The sequence below is a fragment of the Hemitrygon akajei genome, chromosome 11 (assembly GCF_048418815.1).
Source record: "Hemitrygon akajei chromosome 11, sHemAka1.3, whole genome shotgun sequence".
In the NCBI taxonomy this organism is placed as follows: Eukaryota; Metazoa; Chordata; class Chondrichthyes; order Myliobatiformes; family Dasyatidae; genus Hemitrygon; species Hemitrygon akajei.
The window spans coordinates 102,092,932-102,101,756 of NC_133134.1; the positions used below are offsets into that span (position 1 = coordinate 102,092,932).

The 8,825-nt window shown below is 48.7% G+C and overlaps 1 protein-coding gene across 2 annotated transcripts in view; it reads left to right on the forward strand.

Moving 5' to 3' along the window:
- LOC140735870 (CUGBP Elav-like family member 3) overlaps nucleotides 1–8,768 on the forward strand; it is a 109,324-nt gene extending 100,556 nt beyond the window's left edge. Inside the window, exons 13-14 of one of the 2 annotated variants that reach the window (XR_012100825.1) lie at nucleotides 4,642–4,827; nucleotides 7,448–8,768. The gene's annotated coding sequence lies outside the window, so the exon portion shown is untranslated. The remainder of the gene's footprint in view (nucleotides 1–4,641; nucleotides 4,828–7,447) is intronic. The other variant, XM_073061430.1, reaches the window with a different exon arrangement.
- Nucleotides 8,769–8,825: the final 57 nt, after the last annotated feature.

The window sequence follows — 8,825 nt, forward strand, 5'->3', positions numbered from 1 at the left end:
TGAAGGAGGAGCTGTAGATGGGGAATGCTCTTCGTCTCCGCTGGTTAACATAACGGAACCCTTTCCGCCCTGTGATCAAATCAAACAAGAAGAAAAGTCTTTGGGGTTTTTTTTTGAAATATGTGAAATAATTTCACCTAACACTCCCATGACAAGTTCCCCAGCTTTCTTTGTGTCTCAGTGGCACCACCAGCTTCTGAGATAATGTTTTCAGAATCGTTTGGTGAGATTAGAATGTTATTAACGATCAGTCTCACCATGAGAAAGGGTTTAACAAACCTATCTGTGATGGCTGTTGCCACGGAGACCGGGTTCCTCTATTTCTCTTTTCCAAACATTGTTTAACATTGGGGTACAGATTCCATTAACAAACTGACACATGAAGCTTTTTGTTTTGATAGTGGAACAACCAAGTTCTAAATGAACTCCAGTTCCATCAGTAGTATATAAGTATTTTGTTCATTTTGTAGACTTACACAAGTTTCTTCAGTAATGGACAACGAGGCTGCTTATCAACTTTGCAGGTCTATGATAACTTGTCAGAGCAGAAATGCCAAACACTGCCACCCTTTAATTTCCTGCTTCTCTCCCATTCGCTCAGTTCCCAGCACAAGGTGGTTCTGAATTCCCAAAAGAAGCCGGGATTTTTCTCCCACTTTCCACCATCCGAAGTAGCAAGGCTGATGCCTGCACCTCCTTCCACCAACATTCCCCCCCTGCCCGCCCATACTGCTCTTCTATTTCACTTGGAAGCCAAGTTGTGAAATCCTCTTTTGAGTATAGATATACAGTCACAGAGCACTACAGCACAAAAACAGGCCCTTTGGCCCATCCAGTCCATGCCAACCTGATTCTCTGCCAAGGCCCATTGACCCTTACCCAGACCATAGTCCTCCATACCCCTTCTATCCATACACTAGCCAAATTTGGTTAAGTGTTGCAATCAAACCCACATCTACCCTTTGCACTGGCAGATCATTCCACATACCCACCACCCTCTGGCTGAAGAAGTTACCCCTCATGGTCCCCTTAAACATTTCACCCTTCACCCTTAACACATGATCTCTGGTAATAGTCTCACCCAACCTCAGTGGAAAAAGTCTGCTTCCATTCTATCTATCGATACTTTATAATTCTGCATATCTCTACCAAAACTCCCTGCATTCTCCTACGCTCCAGGTGATAAAGTCTTAACCTTTTCAACTTTTCTCTATAACTGAGAACCTCTAGTTCCAGCAACATCCTTATAAATTATCTCTGTGTAGCGGTGTGCTACACGCAGTGCTAAAATAACGACACGGAGTCGGTAAACTGCAATTAAAGATGATTTTATTCGAACTTCACAGACTTGCTTTAAAGCCTCCCTCATCCCGCCCTCCCCGGGCGCGGATGCTGTAAGGGGCATGTACTCACAAACCCCCGCAGGCTTTCCCTTTGTTGGTGAAGCAGACCTGGCCTTTGTGCCGGCGTGCTGGCTATTTGTGAGCCAGTTCGAGTGCGCTAGGAAGTGGGTCGCCACATATGCACTCTTTCAATCTTATTTACATCTTTCCTACGTAGGTGACCAGAACTGCACACAATGATGTTGATAAGGTATCGGAGCAGAATTAGGCCATTCAGCCCATTGAGTCTACTCCGACATTCCATCATGGCTGATTTCCTGTGCATCTCTACCCCATTCTCCTACCTTCCCCCAGTAACCTTTGATGCCCTGACCTCTGCTTTAAATATATTCAGTGAATTGGCTGTCCATGGCAATGAATTCCACAGATTCACTACCCTCTGGCTAAAGAAATTCATCTCATCTCTGTCCTAAATGGACACCCTTCTATTTTGAGGCTGTTTCCTCTAGTCCTAGACTCCCTCACTATAGGAAACATCCTCTCCACATCCACTTTGTCTAGGCCTTTCACTATTCCATAGCTTTCAATGCGATCCCCTCTCATTCTTCTAAATCTCAGCTAGTACAGGCCCAGAGCCATCAAATGCTCCTCATATATGCCTTTCATTCTCAGTATCATCCTCACAAACCTTCTCTGGACTTCCTCCAATGCTAGCACAAACTTTCGTAGATAAGGGGCTCCAAACTGCTCACAATACTCCAAGTGTGGTCTGACCACTGCCTTATAAAGCCTCAGCATTACGTCCTTGCTCTTATATCGCCTCAAAATGAATGCTAACAGTGCATTTGCCTTCCTTACCCCCAGCTCAACCTGCAAACTAGGGAATCCTGCACAAGTCCCTTAGCACTTGTGATTTTTGAATTTTCTCCCAGTTTAGAAAATAGTCTAAATATTTATTTCTTCTACCAAAGTGCATGACCATACATTTCCTTACACTATATGCCATTTGTCACTTTTTTGCCCAATCTCCCAATCTGTCCAAATCCTTCTGCAGACTACCTGCCCCTCAACCTATCTTTAGATCATCTGTGAACTTGGCCACAGAACCAAGTCATTGACACATAATGTCAGAAGAAGTGGTCCCAATGCAAACCCTGTGGAACACCACTTGTTGATATCAGTCAACCTGAATATTCTGACTCTTTGGTTCTTGCCATCAGCCAGTCGTCTATTCATGCTAGCACCTTTCCTGTAATACTTTGGGTTCTTTGTTAAGAGCCTCATGTGCAGCACTTTGTCAAAGGCCTTCTGAAAATCCAAGTAAATAGCATCCACCGACCCTCCTTCGTCTATTCTGCTTGTTATTTCCTCACAGAATTTCCTGACAAGAAGGGGCAAGATTCCCCCTTTAAAAAACAATGCTGACTTTGGCCTATTTTATCATGTACTCCAAGAATCTCGAAACCTCATCCTTAATAATGGACTCCAACAACTCTCCAACCACTGAGGTCAGGCTAACTGGTCTATAATTTCCTTTCTTCTGCCTTCCTCCGTTCATAAAGAGTGGAGCGACATTTGCAATTTTACAGTCCTCAGGAACTATTCAAGAATCGAATGATTCTTGAAAGATCATTACTAATGCATGCACAATCTCTTCAGCCACCTCTTACAGAACCCTGGGGTGTAGTCCATCTGGTCCAGGTGACTGATCTACCCTCGGGCTTTTCAGCTTCCCAAGCACCTTCTCTTAAGTAACAGCCACAATGTTCACTTCTGCCCCGACACTCGAATTTCCAGCATTCTGCAAGTGTCTTCGGCAGTGAAGACTAATGCAAAATGCTCCGTTTTTTAAAATCCCCCATGAATACCTCCCCATAACTACCAGCCATTGCTGTTCTGCCGTCGTCCCTGCCAGTATCCCCTTCCAATTAACTTTGGCCATCTCTTCGCTCATTTTTTTAAAATCTACAGCACGTTACAAACCCTTTGGCCCACAAATTTGTGCTGACCATGTAACTTACTCTGGATACTGCCTAGAATTACCCTACCACATAGCCTTTTATGTTTCTAAGCTCCGTATACTTAAGAACTCTTAAAAGACCTTATTGTGTTTGCTTCTACCACCTTCGCTGGCAGTGCATTCCACACACCTGTAATTCCCTTTACTCCACTGTGTTATTGTTATATTCCATTTTATCTTCTCCTTCTCGTACTGCAGGGTGAATTCTTTGTGATCCTATGTACCTGTGATGCCACTTTCAGGAGATTATGGATCTGTATTCTCAGATCCCTCTGTTCTGCCGTAGTCCTCAGTGTCCTAATACAATAAACGGCAAGGCAAGCTTCTCACTGTATATTGGTACATGTGACTATAAGAAATGACATCACCATCTATCCTTCCAAAGTGCAACACCTCACACTTTTATACATTAAATTCCATCTGCCATTTTTCGAGTTGGCCCAGATCGTGCTGCAAGCTCTGATGGTCTTCCTCGCTGTCCACCACTCCTCCAATATCTCGCACTCAGGCCCAACACTTCCACCCCAGCTCCTCCCCTATCAGCTGAGGCCTGGCCCCATGAGAGTGGGAACAGAGTCGCACACGTGCTCTCCCATCCATCCCCTATGACTCGCATCAGAAACCAGTGCCCCCTCACCCAGAGGAGGTACATTCAAACCGTGGGGAAGGTGGACTCTGACCCCTCACCACTGGAGGGTTCACACTGTGCCGGGGTGGAACAGAGAGGACCTTGCCACCTGCGGTAGAGTGGGCTAAGCCGATGGGTGGTGAGGAACCCAGGAGGTCAAACGGTGTGGGATTGGTGTGGATTTGTGTTGTTGTTTGTGTGCCTGACCTTTCAGCTGAGCTGATGTCACCCTCCTACCCTTGTTCAGTCTTTGTGTCGTACCCTGTGTGTGGACCCCGCCCCTTTCACTTTCTCCCTTATAGACCCTTTTATTAGAAAACAAAACTATTGTTATAAACAAAATCTGATGCTGACTTTTCTTTTCCTTTTTTCTTTGTTTTTTTTATTATTTGAATCTATCCCTTTTTCACCAACACCTCTCCACCTCCCCTCCCTTACTCACTCCATCCCTCCCTACTTACCTCTTCTCTCCCTCCTTTCTTCCTGCCCCCCTTTTTCCCCTTCCTCCTTCCCTCCCTCTCTCCCTCCCCACCCCTCCTTCTTCCCTCCCTCTCTCCCTCTTTCCCCCCTTCCCGCCCTCTCTTTCCGCCCCTGGCCTTCTTTGTTTGAATTTCATTTGGACAAAAACAAAACTAACCCCACCGGTAAAGCCCCCAAACCCGAGGGTGGTGCCCGAGAGGGGGGTGGGAGGAGAGTCACTCCCCACACAAACCAAACTGTTCCTTTAAACACAAAAGCGTATTGGGGACAAGAGTGGACGCGCACTCAGCACCACCCCTCTCGGCCGGTGCCCAGCAGGCCCGTGGGTGTCGCTGGAGGCTCGTAGGTCCCGCCTTGTAAGTTGCATCGCTGGAACTGTGGTGTTTTTTTTGCAAACAGTAAAGATATCTGAAAGCTGTCACGTCACAGTCTCGCTGCATTGCATGACGTGTGCCCAGTATTTTATTGCAATTGTGCCGTGTATTTTCTTTCTTTGACCGTGGTTCCAGTTGCATAGATGTTGTTTCATTGGATTTTATGTTCTGGTTGGTTTTATTTTCAATCATCTCCTCTGCTGCCTTCAGAGAATTGAATTCTCATGTTACAGTGTAGTTCACGTGTTACTTGCCTCAGTGCCAGTGGTAGCTGAACTTTGACCTGCTCTCTGTCTGTCCACCACTCTCATTTATTTACTTAGAGGTACTGCGCAGAATGGGCCTTCTGGCCTACTAAGCCGCACAGCCCAGCAACCTCTGACAACCCCAATTTAGCCCGAACCTAATTTACAATATCATTTAACCTACCCAGTAGGTCTTTGGACTGTGGGAGGAAACCAGAAGACCCGGGGAAAACCGTCGTGTTCCACGTGGTGGAGGTACAGACTCCTTACAGAGGACACCGGAATTGAACTCCAAACTCTGTAATAGTGTCATGTTAATTGCTACACTACCCTGGTGCCCAATCTGCTACCCATTCCTACTCCTCCCACTGCTGGCAGTTCACCTAGTGCCCACTGACTGAGCTGGACAACAAGACACTGGGCATCGGGTCAAGGCATTGCCTGAGTGGTGACCTGGTCCAATTCCTTCTCCAGAGCAGCCAGGAGAACAGCGCTGAGCAGAGTCAGTGAGGATTTATCAAAAGCACATTGTGTCTGACTGAGGGAGATCCACCGAAAGGGGCTGAATAGAGTGGATGCGGAGGGGATGTCTCCATTAGTAGCTGAGTCTTGCCTTCAGCAGTCAGGGCACTGGGTACAGGAGATGGGATGTTATGCTGCAGGTGAACCTGTACTTGGAGTAGTGTACAGCCTTGGTCACCCTGTATTAGGAAAGACATCATGAAACTGGAAAGAGTGCGGAAGAGATTTACCAGGATTTTGCCTAGACTCACGGCCCCGAGCTACAAGGAGAGACTGCGTAGACTGGAATTTAGGAGATTGAGGGCAGACCTGATAGATCCAAGGTCATGAGGAGCACTGACAGGGTAAAAACAAACAGCCTTTCTTCCCCTCAGGAGGAGGTGCCAAAACACGAGGGCACAAGATTACAGGCAAGAGATTGAAGTGGGCGCATTAACAACCATCTAGATAAGTACAAGGATAGAGATCTATGGACCAAACACAGGCAGAGAGGACTCACTCACTGGGCAACACAATCACCATGGACAAGATGGAGAGAAGGGTCTTGCCTTGTGTGGTATGCCTCTGAAGGGTTTGTCTCTGGCTGGAGGATCTGAGGGCACAGTCTCAGAACTAAGGAGGAATTATTCTTCATGTGAAATTTGTTGCCTTCGAGGGCTGTGGAGGTTAAGTCACTGGGTGCATTTAAGGCAGAGACTGATTGATAAGGGGGTTAAGGTTTATAGGGACAAGGCCGGAGAATGGGTTTGCAAAGCATAATTGAATGGTGGGGTGTACTCAATGGGCTGAATGGCCTAATTCTGATCTTGTACCTAATGGCTATGCAGAGGTGTTGACCAGTAGATGGAGCTCCAGAACCTAGGAGACTGGTCAACAAGAACACAACAGACAGACTAGGGGTGATGTCCCTGTATTGATGGAGATCAGATCACGAGGGAGGGTGAAGAGGTGAGAGTAAGTCATCTTTCTGTGAGCTGCCAGAGCTGTCCACATCTGTGGCCGTGAGTTGGCCTGAGGATTCACGACAAGGTGGGACTGTCAGAGCGAGAGGTTGGAGCCAATTAATTAACCCTTTCATTGGGCGAACGTGGCACGATTCCCCAGCTGGGAACCAACCACCGTGTGCAACCGCTCCACTCCTCCGTCAACAGCAAGGTTAGTCAAGCCCAGGATGGGGAACTCTGTCCCACTCACCAGCTCGTCCTTCCGTGAGCTGGGCAAGTCCACGCTGGCCACTGCTCAGTAGGCAATGATGGTGGGGTGGGGAGGGCGCGGGAACGACGAAGCTCACGGGGCATTTCCAGCAACCAGTGTGTTTTGTTTGTGCCTGTGTGTTTTAAGTTGATATATTGGTATCCACATCTGTATTCTGCACACGTGTGGCCTGTATTTGCAGTGTGTTGTGTGTGTGCCCAGTGCTTGCAGCAGCCATGAGCGCCCGCGCTAGGTGACGGCACCGCAATGGACCATGGGTAATTGCCCAGTCACCCAGACCTTGGCCGCAGGTTTCACGCCAACCCAAGGGGAGGTGAGCAGGTTCCACACCTTCCACCATCCGTGGGGAGAGGTTGGGGGTTGGGTGGGGGGTCATTCCTTTACTGTCCCTGCAGGATATCGCCCAGAATTGGATCTGCAGCCAGTCGTTTGTGGGGCGCCTTACCCATAATCCATTGCAGTGCAGCTGATGGCAGCATGTTTTACCTGTAGCTGAATGGGGAGCGTCTGGCTGTCCATCTGTACTCACTGCAACATCTGTCACCTTCTTTCTCCATCTTCCCACTGCTATCTTCACCCCCACCCCCTCCCCGGCTCTCTTCCTCCTGTCTTCGCTCCAGGGCTGAACTCACTGCAGACAGAAGAAGCCAACTTTGTCCCCGCCCCACCCTTCCCATATCAAGTTCTGCCTCCCCCCCCCCCCCCCCCCAACCGGTTCCTGGCACGATGACAGATCAACGGAGACTCCTCGCTGGACAGCCCAGCCGATTCCACGGGCGTGAAATGTCACGCGGACCCGAGCACCCGCTGCCAGAATGGAGCAGACGGTCCCACCATCTCCCCCCCCCCCCCACCCAGGCAGCATCACAGGGTGGGTACCGTGATCTGGGGTCCCGACGCACTGCCTGGGACAGGGTGCAGGGAGGTCACACACAGGGGTCATGGTGGGTTAGGGAGAGAGAGAGAGACACTAAAGCATTCTAACCTTAAGGACATGGTCAGCAATCTCCCTCTCTCTGAGGGGTCTTAGCATCTCGCCCCCCCCCCCTCCCCACTATTGCCCCTTTATGTGGGGGAACAGCTGCCCACCCTCCCCTCACCCTGCTACTGCAACAAAACCACCCATCCTGCTTCAGACATCATAAGGTGGTGGTGGTGGTGGGGGGGGGGGGTGAGGTGAGACATTTCCTCTCCCTCCCCAGAGCAAAGTGGAAGGGGAGAGGCCACAGTGACTGCCCCAGATCCGGTTCCCCCAGGGCGCTCACGACCGCTGTCACAGGATAACCAGACCCTGCCAGCCCGGAGCGTTTCCCTTCCCACCCCAGGGAGCAGACCGCCAGCACGCTCGGACACCAGACAGGGTGGGTGCGAAGGGGAGAGTGCGGGAGGGAGGCTGCACGGTGACAGAGCTCCCAGGCCCCACCAGACACACCGACTGGGCAAGTTCACAACAACCAGCCTTCGCATTCACCGACGGGGCGTCAGCACCTGCTGGAAAACAGTCTGCTCTTCACCCTCTTTCTGGAACCTATTTAATATTTATTGTACATAATCAAATGGATTAAATTAATTCCAGCCTGAATCTAACTAATTCCATGTTGCCAGATGGTGGCGCCTAGAATGTATGAGGGAGAGGCTTGTGTTAACACAGTGTGGCAAATTAAAACCCCACACAGTATCCACAATGTGTACACCTTCAGTTACTTTAGCAGACTGTGTCACTCAGGCATTATGTCGAGGCCTCTCCGAATGGAACAGGGTTAGAAAAAATTCAGGGTTTAATAAATCTGGAATCGGGTTCTGATTTTAAGGTCTTAATTTATTGTTAATTTATTCTCTTTTATTTAAAATTGACAAAGGCAATTTTGTTTTTGCTGTTTTAATTGTATTCAATAAAGAATTTCCAAAAACCTAACCTACTTTTTAATGTGTGTCCAGCCCCAAGCTTGGCGGCACCCCCTCAGGCATTTTATACAGTGAAGATCACTACAAAGACGC